Below are 16,640 nucleotides of genomic sequence, written 5' to 3' on the forward strand. Positions count from 1 at the left end.
ATAAACTTGCAGGACCACGGGGATAGAGCGGGGGAATGAGACTTACTGGATTGCTCTACAGAGAGCTGGCATGGACTCAATGGGCTGAATGGCCTCCTTCTGTGCTGTAATGACTCCTATCACCTGAGTTAGGGTAAAAGGAAGAAAATCAAAGGATGGAAAACTAACATTCTAGAGCAAACGGCCACAGATCTGCTGGATTGTAATGTCTCCCCTTTAATACATTTTTTGACTCATTTTTGAACTCTTTAGGCTGTCCAATAGAAGGCCCACCCTCTGATCGTAAACGAATTATGGCACTGCCAGAAAAATTACATGTACGCATTTATTTTCCATGGAAGTTTGCAGATTTTATGGATGATCCAACTTCAAGACCGTATCTAAAACTGGCAACCATTGCTGAGTCCAAGGTAAGATTTAAATGAAGCCAGGCTGTTAAACATGGCAAGACCTCAGAGGGTGCAAGGCAGATTTACTCCAATGGTACCAAGGATGAGGGACTTCAAATATATGGAGAGACTGGAGAAATTGGGATTGGTCTCCTTTTAAGTAATGAAGATTAAGGGGAGATTTAATGGAGGCTGAAAATTACGAGTGATTTTGACCGTCAATAATGAGCAACTGTTTGCAATGGCAGAAGGGTCAGTAAGCAGAGGACACAGATTTAAGGTAATTGATGAAAGAACCAGAGGGGAAGATGAAGAGAATCTTTTTTTTATTTAAATGCAGCCAGTCATTATGATCTGTAATGCACTGTCTGAAAGGGTGGTGGAAGCAGACTCAATAGTAACTTTCAAAAGGAATTGTATAGGTACTAGAAAAGGAACAATTTGCAGGGAAAAGAGGGAGGGAATGGGACTAATTTGGATAGCTGTTTCAAAGAGCTGGCACAGTCACGATGGGCTGAATGGCCTCCTTTTTTTTTTATTGTATCATTCTACAACCAGTCTTTGAGAAGAGTTATTTGTATCTGGAGAATGCATTAGAATTTGGCCGTTCCCTTCTAGCTTTCAAGAAGCCGGGAAATATTTTACTTGAACAGAAATATTACAAACATGACTTCTAAATTTAAGGCAAGTATATAGAGTGTGAGCAATTGAGATCTTGCACCTGTAGGGCTAGGATCAGGATTTGAGGTGAGATTCATGACCGAGAAATCTAAAGTAGTCTGGCTCTTCCATCTCCCATGTGACAATTGTAACGCACACACTGTTAATTTTCCAGATTTCACAGTTGCTGCGTTCTGGGCAATTCTCCAACACTGAAGTAGAGATGTTGTATCTGGCAAAAAGCAACAATACAGTTGAGATGATTGTAGCAGTAGTTGTCCAGTTCAGTAGCACATTCTCAACTCTTTTACACCACCTGACTCATTTGAATGATTCTAACGTGTCTGCCATGGGCAGTGCACTATTTTGGAATGGTGAGTAAAAGATTACTGTTGTCTCCCCAACTGAAGCTTTTAAACACCCATTCCCCTAATACATCTCCTTTGGCTTGGTGTCTGATTTTACACTCTTGTAAAGTGGCTGGGATATTTTCCTACATTGAAGATGTGATCAATTCAAATTTACAGTAAACACTTAGCTGCATTCTTGATCTGTGAAGAGTTGTCTGTATATAATTTTAAACATAAATGGATTGAATCTTTTTTGGATTCCTCTGTCAAATTTATGTTCCATTCATTAACTGATAGAATGGATAATTTTGTAACTGTGCACCTTAAGTTTAAAACTGTTGTATTGCAGATGAGGATGAATGTGCAAATGCTACAAAGAATGACTGCCCATTGAAATCAGATTGCATCAATACTTTTGATTCATTTACATGCATCTGTCATCAAGGATACTTCGAAACCAATGATCAAGAGAGAGCTTGTAGAGGTATTCTATTAATGTGATATGAAATCCTAACATGGAGGACTTTTCATTTTACAATGAACCTGGAGCGTGTTCGTACCCCAAAAGTAGGGTGCTTTCAATAAACTAAGACATGAACAAAATGCTGCAAATGCTCAAATCTGAAATCAAAATGGAAAATGCTGGAAACACTCAGGTCAGGTAGCATTTGTGGAGCGAGAAAGTGAGGAAAAACAGTTAACGTTTCAGGTCAATGACCTTTCATCAGAACTGGAATAAGTTAGAGACTTAACAGTTTATAAGCAAGTACAGAGCCAAGGAAGAGGGGAATGTGAGTGGAAAAAAAAAAGGAAGGTCTGTGATAGGGCAGGGGTGATTTTAAATGAAAGGATGATGGTGTATGGCAAAATGGTACATAATTAATGTCCGGCTGTCATCAGCAAAGCTAATGAAGTTTTTGGGATGCATATTTGAAAATCTGTCAAAAGTATAGTTTAAACTCTAATTCACTAAGACCTCAAAATAAAAGTCATGTACAATGTTGCACACTACCACCAAAAAGGTATTGATGTATTGGAGAAGTGAAGGTGATTTTTGGGGGACTGGAGGGCACTGGTGGTTAAGTTGAGATATTGTCCAACCTTTTACCTCCATTTTTCTTCAAGATGGTTTTTCGTTCTGTGGTATAATTTGAGTGGAAACCCTCTGGGTACCTTTATCCAAGTGGCCATTCCTCATTTGCAAGACCAGACAATGATAATTGGGCTATTCAACTGTAAAGCATATTGCAGCAAAGCATCATCCTGCCACCAACAGATTAGGTATGCCCTTTCCCCAACTGTTGCACTTGGAGAGATCAAACAGGGACTTTCTGGTTTGTTTGGCTTACCACTTCAAGCAGTACATATGCTCAGTGGAATATGATTACTTCATGCATACTGTTACGGACAGGTAAAAAGGGGTGTCGGTGGTTACACAATTCCCGAAATGGTTACAACCTCACCCACACACAGCCAAGAACAGGTGGAGAGAAAAGGGTAGGGTGTCGTTTACAGTCCAAAGTGAGGTAATTGTTTGTGGTTTCTCTCATGACACATAAGACACATGGCCTGCTCCCCTGATGTAACCACACAATGGACCAGGATATGATAACCATGGCTATCGATTTGATGTCTGAACGGGGACTATTCTGGTAACAGTGCTACCTCACAACTTATTCATTTTGATTTGGGCTGTGAGTCAGTCTGTCTCCAGAACCCTTTGTTAGTTCAGTCATGTTGATAGAGGTCATCACTATGCAATAGTGCTCCTTTCAATTTTAAAAGGGTTCTCCCCAGAGCTATTTCAGATGAGGTTAATGGGTTCCATCTTTGTAGACAGGTTTGTTGATTTCCAGTACAGGAGGGGTCGTGTGACCACTTTGACTGTCGTACAAATGTCTGTGTGCTTATGGTTTTGTTGAACAGTTGACTTTTTAAATTCATAATTCTTTCATTTTGTTTACTTCATCATGACTCCTTCCATGCACGGCAATACAATAACCAAGGATGAGTCACCTTGTGGACTGTTTATAAGGTTGGAATAAGCTGGAGTTTTGGATGAGATCATAGTGAAATTTCAGAGCGACATTTTTTGTTGATCTACCTACAGTTAGTTGCTTTTAATAGAAAGTTGACTAGACTCCGAGTATGTAAATTGGGTGTGGTTTACAGAGGAAGCTCACAATGAGCTAAATTTTTTCTTGTTCTTGTATAATATCCAGTACAGTAGCAACATTTCATATCATAGGACCATAAGAAATAGGAGCAAGAGTAGCCCATTTGGCCCCTCAAACCTGTTCCACCTTTCAATAAGACCCATGGCTGAATTTCGACCTCAACTCCTGTGCTATCACCATATCCCTTGATCCCTTCATCTTTAATCGATCAATCTCGGCCTTGAATCTATGTAATGACTGAGCATCCACAACGCTCTGGGGTAGAGAATTCCAAACATTCATAACCCTTTGAGAGAAGAAATTTCTCCTCATCTCAGTCCTAAACGACTGACCCCTAGACCTCTAGTTCTCGACTCACCAGCCAGCGGAAACGGCCTCTCTGCATCTACACAGTCAAGCCCTCTAAGAATTTTATATGTTTCAAAGTGATCACTTGTCATTCTTCTAGGCTATAGGCCCATTCTACTCAATCTTTCCTGATGAGACAGCCCTCCCATCCTAGGAATCAACATCGTGCACTCCCCCCCCCCCCCCCCTGCCCCCCCTCCATTTCAAATGTGTATAACCACATCTAACATTGGAGGGGAAACCAATGACATTTGGTGCATGTAGAATCAAAAGTAATGTTCCTTCATGCAAAATTACATTCACAAATCATTTACAAGTTAATAAGACCATAAAGAATGCAAGCAAAGGATTGGGGTTCCTTTGTAAAGAAATAGAATAGAAAATTGGGGAAGTTAGGTTATATAGAACCTTGGTTAGACCACACTTGGAGTACCGTGCACAGTTTTGGTCTCCACATTTATAAATAGGATATAGAGGCACTAGAAAAGGTGCAAAAAAGAATTACAAGGATGATGGAACAAGCTGACACTTTATTTTTCTTCTGGAAGAGAGGCTGACTGGTGACCTAATAAAGGTCTTGGAGATAAAAACAAGAAATGCTGGAAATACTCAGCAGGTCTGGCAGCATCTGTGTACTGATGAAGGGTCACTGACCTGAAACGTTAACTCTGCTTCTCTCTCCATAACGTTTCAGGTCAGTGACCCTTCATCGGTACACAGATGCTGCCAGACCTGCTGAGTATTTCCAGCATTTCTTGTTTTTATTTCAGATTTCCAGCATCTGCAGTATTTTGCTTTTACTTTCAAGGTCTTCAAGGTTTGATAGGGTAGGCAGAGAAAAGATGTTTCCACTTTGAGGGAAGTCCAAAACTAGATGCCTTAAGTATGAGAGTCACTAATGAATCTAAAAGAATTCAGGATCAGAGGAAATAGGAGCAGGCCATTCGGCCCATCAGCCCACTCTGCCGTTCAAATAGATCATGGCTGATCATCTATCTCTCTGCCAGTTTTTTTTTTTTCCCCCCACTATCCCCATATCCCTTGATGTCATTAGTGTCCAGAAATCAATATTTTCTGTCTTGAACGTGCTCAATGATTGAGCTTGCACAGCCCTCTGGAGTAGAGAATTCCAAAGATTCACCACCCTGAGTGAAGAAATTCCTCTTCATCCCCAAAAGTTTATTTCCCTCAAGCGCCCATCCAATTTCCTTTTGAAATCATTGATCATCTCTGCTTCCACCACCCTCGCTGATAACGAGTTCCAGATAATTATTGCTCACTGCATAAAAACAAAAATTTCATCCACACATTTCCTCCCCACCCCACCCTGCACCTCTTGCTCAAAAGCTTAAATCTGTGTCCCCTAGTCCTTGTACCATCAGCGAATGGGAGCAGCTTTTCTTTGTCTACCTTTATTTAAACCTGCCAAAATCTTATACACCTCGATCAAATCTCCCCTCAATCTCCTTTGTTCCAAGGAGAGCAACCCCAGCTTCTCCAACCTAATGTAGCTAAAATCCCTCATCCCTGGAACCATTGTGGTAAATCTCCTCTGCACCTTCTCAAGGACCCTCACATCCTTCCTAAAGTGTGGTGACTGGAACTGGGTGCAATACTCTCGTTGTGGCCTAACCAGAGCTTTTATAAAGGTTCAGCATAACTTCCCTGCTTTTGTACGCTACTTCTATTTATGAAGCCCAAGATCCCATAAGCTTTGCTGACTACTCTCTGTCCTGCCACCTTCAAAGATCTATGCACATGAACCCCTAGGTCCCTCTTTAGAACAGTACCATTTAATCTATATTGCCCTCGCTATCCCTTCTGCTAATTGCAGGAAGGACATTTTTCTTTGTCAAAGGAAAGATGCAATGCACCATGTACAGTTTTGTAATGATAATGAGGGTCTGCTCTTCTGCTCCAGTGATTGTAATTGGTTTTTGCCTTGTTAGATCATGGAGTGTTTGCAAGTTGTGAAACCGGTTTAGTGAAAATTAATGTGTCAAAAGAATTTCTGGCAGATCGTGTGAAGACACGACTGAATCTTGTCTTGAACGATGGTGGCTGTGCAGTCAAAGAAGGGCCAAAGTACTACACGTTCATAATCACTGAAACCCAGACTTACTGTGGAGGTCAGCTCCTGGTAAGACAGATCTTTTTGTCCTGTGTATATAAAAAAAAAAAAGATATTCTTTGATGTGATTATCTCTACTGATCTCATCAAATTTTGTACTAACTTGAGCTGGAAACACGCGTGAAAGAATCAGCTTCTAATTTGAATTTTAATACTGAGTTTGCTTAAATATATTTAAAATTAAAACTGTTAAGAGTGAAGTCTCAACTTTATTTTAAGCTCCAGTCTTTTAAATACTATTTTGTCTCTTTCCCTTGCACTCTAGATAAATGAGACGCACAAAATATTTAAACATGTCATCGTTAATGACTTTCATTCCGCTTCTTCTATAACCAGAGAAGAGCCACTACTACTTGAAGTGAAATGTGTATATTTACGTAGCTCCTTAGTGAAAATGCCTCTGGAAGGTCTCCCATTAATCCGGTAGGCTTAAACTTTACTTTTTACGTTTACCAGACTTGCGAGTTTAATGTTCGTCATCAAGAGTGCAAAGGTGAAAGAGAATTATAAGGTAGATGGAAACTATAAAGAGAATTTTGTAGAACAGATCACTGTGTGGTCTGGCAATCTATCAACATTTTGGCCAAAGAGGAGACTTTGGGAACTTGTGGAACATATATGCTTTAACTATTCTATAGTATAGAATGTAAAGTAAATCTTAAGTATATTGGGGTTGCTGTGCCTGTATCAGCTTATTTGCTAATTATGTTAGCTCATTATGTCTGGACTGATTTGGAGAACAGTAAACCTAAATTATGAATGATGCAACACAGATGAGGTCATTCGGCTCATCGTGCCTGTGCTGGCTCTTTTCAGTGTCGGCTGTGGCTCAAGTGGTAGCACTCTTGCCTTTGAGTCAGAAGGTTGTGGATTCAATTCCCATTCCAGAGACTTGAGCACAAAAATCTAGGCTGACATTCCCAGTGCCAGTAGTGAGGAGGTGATGCACTGTCACATCAGACACTCACCGGAGAGCAAACAGGACTTTGTTTAATGTAAGAGATTCCACGGCACTATTTCAAAGAAGAGCTGGGGAGTTATCCCTGGTGTCCTGGCCAATATTTAACCTTCAATCTACAAATGAAACAGATTATCTGGTCATTATCACCTCGCTGTCTGTGGGAGCTTGCTGTGTGCAAATTGGCTGCTGTTTGCTACATTACAACAGTGACTACATTGAGTACTTCATTGGCTGTAAATCACTTTGGGACATTCTGAAGTTATGAAAGGTACTTTATAAATGTAAGTCTGCCTTTCCACATGAGCTACCACTTGCTTTTCTTCATTCAACTCTTGACATATCTTCCTATTCCCCCCTCTCTCTCCTTCATGTGCTTATCTAACTTCCCCTTAAATGCGTCAATGGTACTGGCCTCAACTACTCCCTGTGGTGGCGAGTTCCACATTCTGACAAGTTTCTCCTAAATTCCCTATTATATTTACTAGTGGCTGTCTTATATTTATGGCCCCATAATTATTTATGATCTTTTGTGAAGAGGTGGTACGAGTCAACCTTTCAGTGCTGATGGTTTTTTTCCCCCCCTTTTTCTTCTCCACTGCCCCCTCCCCCCACTGCCTTGTTTGTTGAAGGATGTTCAAACCCATTGTGCAATACAGTAAAGAGAAACTCCATCTCTCCATGTTTCTCTACAAGGATGATACTTTCTCACCCGATGGTGCTTATGGAGCAAGTCCAACTATTTGGCTTAATGATGACCTCTATTTGGAGGTCAGATCATCCATGACTAATGGGAGCTTTGCCGCTGCATTCGTTCTGCAAGTTGCTTCGTGTTGGGCTACAACAACGCCTGACCCTCAAGGGAAGAGAAAGTTCCACTTCCTTCAGGATGGGTGAGTACATTATTCTTTCAAAATCATAAAGGGCTCTGATGGAGCAAATAAGGAGGAACTGTTTCCACTGGCAGGTTGGTCAGTCACCATAAGGTGCAGATTTAAGGTGATTAGCAAAAGAACCAGAGGTGAGATGTGCAAATTTCTTTCAGTAAAATCTGGAATGCACTGCCTGTGGAAGCAGATTCAATAAATTCAATGCTGACTTTTAAAAGGAAATTGGATGAATACTTGAGAGAATTGCAGAGTGATGGGGAAAGAGCAGGGGAGTGGATAATTGGATAACTCTTTTGAAGATCTGGCACAGACATGATGGGCTGAACATTCTCCGTTGGTGGTGTTCTTGAGAGATTCTTTGGAACAGGAGTACAATTCTGTTCCATCGCAGTTCTCCAAAATGTACTGGTTCAATTAGGACTGAAGAAACATTTTTACCTCCTGTATATTATTTCTAGATTGGATCTTTCCACTAGTTTAAAGGCCATGAGCAAACTTGGAATTACACCCATTACAATGGTGCTATTCAGTGACAGGCTCCTTATTTTTCTTCATGGCCAAAATGTAAATACTAAGTTGGCCCAACATAAACTTGTTTTTTTTTTTACTGTAACATTTCAGTATACTTTTCTTGATCTGATTTTGGTAAATTCAGTGGTATTCATTCTGGTCTGCATTACAAAATGATATTGAGCCACAGGAGAAGTTTTAAAAAAAAAAAAAAATACTTTTTTTGCACCAAGGATGAATCCAGAATTGAGAGGTTTGGACTTAATAGGAATGACTGACCAGGCTTGGGGGGGGGGCTCTTTTTCTTCTAGAAAAGAGAAGGCTGAGGGGTGACTTGATATGTTTCCAGCTGTGGCGTAGTTAGTAACAGCCTCTCCTCTGAGTCAGCAGGTTGTGAGCTCAATTCCCACTCCAGAGACGTGAGCACAAAAATCTGGGCTGACATTCCAGTGCAGTACTGAGGGAGTGCTTCGCTGTCGGAGGTGCTGCCTTTTGGATGGGATAAATCCCACGACATGATTTCAAATAAGAGTAGGAGAGTTCTCCCTGGTATCCTGGATGATATTTATCACTCAACAAACATCGCTAAAACTGATTTGATCATTGTTGAATTAAAAGCAAAATACTGCGGATGCTGGAAATCTGAAACAAAAACAAGAAATGCTGGATTCACTCAGCAGGTCTGGCAGCATCTGTGGAAAGAGAAGCAGAGTTAACATTTCGGGTCAGTGACCCTTCTTCGGAACTGCTGTTGAATTGCTGTTTGTGGGAGCTTGCTGTGTGCAGATTTACATACCAACATGCGAATTAGGAGCATGAGTAGGCCTTTCAGCTCCTCAAGCTTGCTCTGCCATTTGATAAGATCATGGCTGATCTGATTCTGGCATCAACTCTACTTTTCTGTCTAGCTGCTTTAACTTTTGACTCACTTGTCAATCAAGAATCTATCGAACTCAGCCTTAAATATTCAGTGCTCCAGCCTCCACTGCTCTCTGGGGAAGAGAATTCCACAGACTAATGACCCTCAAAGAAAAGATTTCTCCTCATTGCCATCTTAAATGGGAGACCCTCAATTTTTGAACTCTGCCCCCTAGTTGTAGTCCCTCCCACAAGGGAAAAAACATCCTCTCAGCATCACCCTGGAAAGGCCCCTCAGAATCATATACATTTCAATAAGATCACCTCCCATTCTTCTAAACTCCAATGGATACAGGTCCAACCTTTTCCTCATAAGATAACCCCCTCTTCCCAGGAATTAGTTGAGTGAACCTTCTCTGAACTAGTGCAACGATACCGTTTTTAAGGAGACCAAAATTGTACATATAACTCCAGATGTGGTCTCACCAAGGCCCTGTACAACTGTAGCAAAACTTCCCTACTTTTATATTCCATTTCCCTTGCAATAAACAATAACATTTAATTTTCTGCCTTAATCAATTGCTGTACCGTCATATTAACTTATTGTGAATCATGTACCAGGACACCCCCGATCCCTCTGTACTGCAAGTCCTTCAATCTCTCTCTCCATTAAAATAATTTGCTGCTTTTCTATTCTTCCTGCCAAAGTGGACAAGTTCACATTTCCCCACATTATACTCCATCTGCCTATCTATATCTATTTTGCAGCCTCTTTATGTCCTCTTGACAACTTACTCTCCTAACCATCTTTTGTCATCAAATTTAGATACCAGACATCCGTCATTGATATAGATTGTAAATAGTCGAAGCCCCAACACTGATCCCTGTGGCACTCCACTAGTCACATCCTGCCAACCCGGAAGTGACCTATTTAACCCTACTGTCTGCTTCCTGTCAGCTAACCAATCCTCTGTCCATGCTAGTATGTTATCCCCCAACACCATGAGCTCTTAATTTGTGTAGTTTCTGCCATGTGTCCTACTTTTTGACAGTGACTACAGTTTGAAAGTACAACCTTGGCTGTGAAGTGCTTTGGGACATCTTTGATACAGGTCTATAAAATTATGGAAAGGTTTGATCGGGTAGATGTAAAGAAGATGGGGGAGTCCAAAACTAGGGGCCAACTATATAGAATAGTCACTAATAAATCCAATAGGGAATTCAGGAGAAACACATTTTATCCAGAGAGTGGTGAATGTGGAACTTGCTACCACAGGGAATGATTGAAGTGCATGACAGTGATTTAAGGAGAAGCTCAATAAACACATGAAGAAAGGATATGAATACAAATATGCTGATGGGGTGAGTTGAGGAGTGGTGGTAGGAGCTTCGTGTGGACCATGAACACCAGCTGAGCTGAATGGCCTGGTTTCTGTGCTGTAAATTCTACTTTTTTTTTGTTCTATACAGTGATAACTTGATCTCCACACCATTGCACAGGTGGGAGTGCCATGGATGAGGTGACTGTGCTGATTCTCTTACTCCACCCTATAATTGGTCCTGGAGGAGTGGGAAAAAAATGAACTTTTCTTTTTCCCAATAGCTGCCCGAATGATGAGACATTCAGATGGCATTCTGTAAACGGGGCTTCCAGTAGTAGTCGATTCTCCATCAAAATGTTTCACTTCATCGAAATAGCAAACCATCCTATCTATCTCCATTGTCAGGCTAAGATCTGCCATACTGGGGTTACTGATTGCTTAACGGTAAGTTAACAATTTGAATGTATCCCAAAAATGTTAACCAGGTTTGTGGAGTGTTTAAAGTCATGAAAGGTTTAGATGGAGTAAGTAAAGAAAGACTGTTTCCAATGGCTAAAGGGTCGGTGACCAGAGGGTACAGATTTAAGGTTATTTTAAAAAAAAAAAAAATGTTATATTCATTCATGGGATGTGGGCATCGCTGGCCATGCCAGCATTTATCACCCAACCCTAATTGCCCTTGAGAAGGTGGTGGTGAGCTGCCTTTTTGAACCACTGCAGTCCATGTGGGGTAGGTACACCCACAGTGCTGTTACGGAGGGAGTTCCAGGATTTTGCAACAGCGATATAGTTCCAAGTGGTGTGACTTGGAGGGGAACTTGCAGGTGGTGTTCCCATGCATTTTCTGGTCAATGGTAGCCCCTAGGATGTTAGTGGGGGATTCAGCGATGGTAATGCCATTGAATGTCAATGGGAGATAGTTAGATTCTCTCTTGTTGGAGATGGTCATTGCCTGGCACTTGTGTGGCACGAATGTTACTTGCCACTTAACAACCCAAGCCTGGATATTGTCCAAGTCTTGCTGCATTTCTACACTGACTGCTTCAGTATCTGAGGAGTTGCGAATGGTGCTGAACATTGTGCAATCATCAGCGAACATCCCCACTTCTGACCTTTATGATTGAAGGAAGGTCATTGATGAAGCAGCTGAAGATGGTTGGGTCTATGACACTACCCTGAGGAACTCCTGCAGTGATGTCCTGGAGCTCAGATGATTGACCTCCAACAACCATCTTTCTTTGTGCTAGGTATGACTCCAATCAGCAGAGTTTTCCCTGATTCCCATTGACCTCAGTTTTGTTCGGGATCCTTGATGCCATACTCGGTCAAATGCTGCCTTGATGTCAAGGGCAGTCACTCTCATCTCACCTCCTGAGTTCAGCTCTTCTGTCCATGTTTGAACTAAGGCTGAAATGAGGTCAGGAGCTGAGTGGCCCTGGTGGAACCCAAACTGAGCGTCACTGAGCAGGTTATTGCTAAGCAAGTGCCGCTTGATGGCACTGTTGATGACACCTTCTGTCACTTTACTGAGGATTGAGAGTAGGCTGATGGGGCGGTAATTGGCCGGGTTGGACTTGTCCTCCTTTTTGTGTACAGGATATACCTGGGCAATTTTCTACATTGCCGGGTAGATGCCAGTGTTGTAGTTGTACTGGAGCAGCTTGGCTAGGGGCTCGGCAAGTTCTGGAGCACAGGTCATCAGTACTATTGCTGGAATATTGTCAGGGCCCATAGCCTTTGCAGTATCCAGTGCCTTCGGTTGTTTCTTGATATCATGTGGAGTGAATCGAATTGGCTGAAGTCTGGCATCTGTGATGCTGGGGACTTCATGAGGAGGCTGAGATGGATCATCAACTGGGCACTTCTGGCTGAAGATTGTTGCAAATGCTTCAGCCTTATCTTTTGCACTGATGTGCTGGGCTACCCCACCATTGAGGATGGGGATATTTGTGGAGCTACCATCTCCGGTTAGTTGTTAATTGTCCACCATTCACGGCTGGACGTGGCAGGACTGCAGAGCTTAGATCTGATCCTTTGGTTATGAGATCGCTTAGCTCTGTCTATCGCATGCTACTTACGCAGTCTGGCACGCAGATTGTCCTGTGTTGTAGCTTCACCAGGTTGACCCCTCATTTTGAGGTACACCTGGTGCTGCTCTTGGCATGCCCTCCTGCACTCTTCATTGAACCAGGCTTGGTCTCCTGGCTTGATGGTAATGGGAGATATGCCAGGCCATGAGGTTACAGATTGTGGTTGAGTACAATTCTGCTGATGGCCCACAGCACCTCATGGATGCCCAGTTTTTCATTGCTAGATCTGTTCGAAATCTATCCCATTTAGTACAGTGGTAGAGCCACACAACACGATGGAGGGTATCCTCCATGTGAAGGCGGGATTTAGTCTCCACAAGGACTGTGTGGCGGTCACTCCTACCAATACTGTCATGGACTGATCCATTTGTGGCAGGCAGATTGGTGAGGACGAGGTCAAGTTTGTTTTTCCCTTTTGTTGGTGAAAGAACCAGAGGTGACGTGAGGAAAAGCTTGTTTACACAAATGATTAGGACTTGGAATGAACTGCCTGATAGGGCGGTGGATATAAATTGAATTGAAGCCTTCAGAAGGGAAATCATTAAATACTTGGAGAAAAAATTTGCAAGGATATGGGGAAAGAGCAGGGGAGTGGAACCAACTGGGTTGCTCTTCGTAATGGGCTCCTTCTGTGCTGTAGTTTTGTATGATTCGGTGGTGGTACCTCTTGTAACAATCGAATTATGAATTTTCATTTATTTTGTGCATCAATAATTGGAATATTCTCTTCCTGTCCAAGAAATGTTCAGCCATCCAGATTCCCAAAAGGCTAGAACGGAATGTATTGGCACCAGGCTTCAAGCCTGTGAATGTGATTGTCTCTGTGGGACCTATAGACCTGTGGAGCACTACTAAACGTGTGGCAATGGATCTGGGAGATGGAGCAACAAACTGTAAGTACCAAGGAACAAGTTCAGACTGAACCCATCAGTAAAACTGTGGTTCCACAAAACAAGTTTGATTGCAACAAATTCCCAATTTGTGGCAAAATGTTTTGAAGCTAAAAGTTGAAATGGATTTGAGAGACTCTGTAAAACTTTAGTAAGATCACAGTTGGCGTACACCATGCAGATTTGAGCTCCATGCTATAGGAAGGAGGATGAGGCAATAGAGAGGTTATAGCACAAACTTGCTAAAATGCCACCTGGTATGAGGAAACCCGTACAAAGAAAGACTTGGGAAAAATTGAGTGTTTTTGTTGGAACATAGATTTAAGGGATGATTTGATATGAAGTTTGAAGTTATGAAAAAAAATCATGGAATCATAAAAGCTTACAGCACAAATGGAGGCCATTCAGTCCATTTTGCCTGTGATGGCTCCTTGAAACTGTAGTCGTCCTTCGTCCCATTCCCCCCGCTTCTGGTCCATAACTCTAAGTTCCTCAGCCTCAAGTGTCTGTCCCTTTTTCAAGTTATTTATGGAATCCGCTTCCACCACCTTTTTTAGGTGGAGCCTTCCAGGTCCCGACAACACTCTCTCTTTTTGATGTGACAAATAGTTAAGAAACAGATGGTTTCCAATGATTAAGCTGTCCAGAAATGATGGGACATGTTCAATGCAGGAGATTTAGAAAAGTGCTATATAAGTATAATGTCCCAAGGTGCTTCACAGGAGGATTATAAAATGAAATTAGACCTGGAACCACAAGATGATATTAGGGCAGATGGCCAAAAGCTTGGTCAAAGAGAGGTTTTAAGGAGCATCTTAAAGGAGGAAATAAAGGTAGAGATGCTGGGAGGTTTAGGGAGGGAATTCCAGAGCTTGAGGACTAAAAAGGATATGCCAACAGCTCAGACGCATGAGATTAGGACTACTGCTCATGTGGGGCATAAACATCAAAATGTACTGGTTGGGTTGAACAGTAAATAAAGAACAAAGGCCTTGTGTAAAGGAATGAGCATCCAAAAAGATGGACATAGAGAATGTATGTTCGACAGAGAATTTTAGTGGGGGATTAAGAAGAAAAACTTGCATTTATGTTGCACCTTTCATGACCCAAAATGCTTTACAGTGAATTATGTGCTTTTTAAAGTGTTGTAATGTAGGAAATGCAGCAGCCAATTTGCACACAGCAAACTCTCTCAAACATCAGTTGTTGGTTGATGGATAAATATTGGCCAGGACACCATGGAGAAATCCCCTGCTCTTCTTTGAAAGGGTGCATTGGGATCTCTTGCATCCACCTGAGAGCAGATGGGACCTTTGTTTAACCTCTTATTGAAAAGATGGCACTTCTGACAGTGCAATACTCCCTCAGTACTGTACTGGAGTCAGTACATGAGTCTCTGGAGTGGGACATGAACCCACAACCTTCTGACTTACAGATCAGCGTGCTACCCACTGAGACACGGTCGATTCTCTTCGCTGGAAGGGAATGAAATGTTATTTAAACGATAGAAAATTATAGTGGAAGATGAGCCAAAAAGCATTTTTTTTTCAGTGAGCAATGACATTTTTGTGTGTGAATGAAATTTTTGTTAAGTCAATATTTAGTGTTTTTGTTTCGATCTACAGGGCAAAATTTGAAAATTCTCCTCTGGATGGCTGGTGGGATAATAGGAACAACACTACTGATGGTGGTTGCTGTTGTTTTGTTGAAGATTATGACTCCCTCACAATCCAGAATGGCTGAGCGCTCGATTGAACAACAGGCAACTTCTGCCCTGTAAATTAGCTCGCAGAATTTCACAACCTGTTTAAGCTTAAATTCAAATCTATGTAGTTACAGCTATGTGGATTGTAATAATAAAGGAAAATTAATTGCTTTCTTTGCTGTACTATGTTTTCTGTGAGCTGGTGTTTTATTATGACTGAGAAGGTAGACTATTGCTGGTGGAGAGTAGAAATAATTACCAGTTTCTTGTACTTCAAGAACCAGCTAGTGTCTTAATATTTTATTTCTGCCCCACCTCGCAAATGAAAAGCCCTAGATGGTTGTTCACGTTAACTTGATGCAATGCTTGGTTGGTCTTTAGCCAATTTGCTTCAGGGAGTAGTCGAACCACTTAATTCAAATACAAACATGATGTGTGATCTATTTAGGTGTCAAGATGATGGCTGTTTAAATTTAAAAAGGGTTATTTACATTCACAAAGCTCTTATTGATGCTGTTTAAGGAGAGATTAAATTGTCTTTTTAATTATTGACTTTGAAGTTGTTTTTAAGAGGTGTTATCAGTCTGGAATGCTGAAGAGAATAAAAGAATGTAAAAATATAACAGACATTGATGATTACGTAAGGTGGAGCTTTAGACGGCAGCCAGGAATTGTTGGCAAAATGAGTCTTGGACTAACCAGGTATAGTCAAAGGTTTCAACACCAGTGGAGGTGAGATGGGAGGTGAGTGGGCAATGTTATTGAGCTGGAAGCAGGTAAAGTTTAAAATGGAGCAAAACATTCCAGAAAGGCAGAATTATATAGGATTTCTAAAATTACCCATTATATGTATTTAAAAGCTTACAAAATGTCAACATTGGTCTGTCTTTCACTTAATAACTTGCCACATTTCTTCTGATGCCCTAAAGTGCGCTCATTTGGTGAATTTCTTTTAGAAATTCTGCTGCTACGACATAAACAGTGCACAGCACTATCCCACAAGTGAAACAATTGGCTGATTTAATGTTTTTGTTGGTAAATGGCAGTTAAGGAATGTTGCCAAGGCCATGTCCTTCCCCTCAAATGAGGCCATGGGAATTCTTGAATCTACCTGCACCAGTGGAACAGGTGCACTGAACTGATACAATCTTTATCTCTAACGGTGCAGTACTCCCCTCTGCCTTTATTGTAAAATTTCAACCTAGATTCTGTGGGAACAGAACTTGACTCAGTCGCCTTTAAACTGGGCAAAGCTGACCTATATGTTGGTTTGTCTGGTGAACTAGAACACCATCTAGTTCTGGCCAGTGGGCTTTGAAAATTAAGTAGGTCAGGCGACTACATGAATAGGATGGGAATAGA

The sequence above is a fragment of the Heterodontus francisci genome, chromosome 18 (assembly GCF_036365525.1).
Source record: "Heterodontus francisci isolate sHetFra1 chromosome 18, sHetFra1.hap1, whole genome shotgun sequence".
In the NCBI taxonomy this organism is placed as follows: domain Eukaryota; kingdom Metazoa; phylum Chordata; class Chondrichthyes; order Heterodontiformes; family Heterodontidae; genus Heterodontus; species Heterodontus francisci.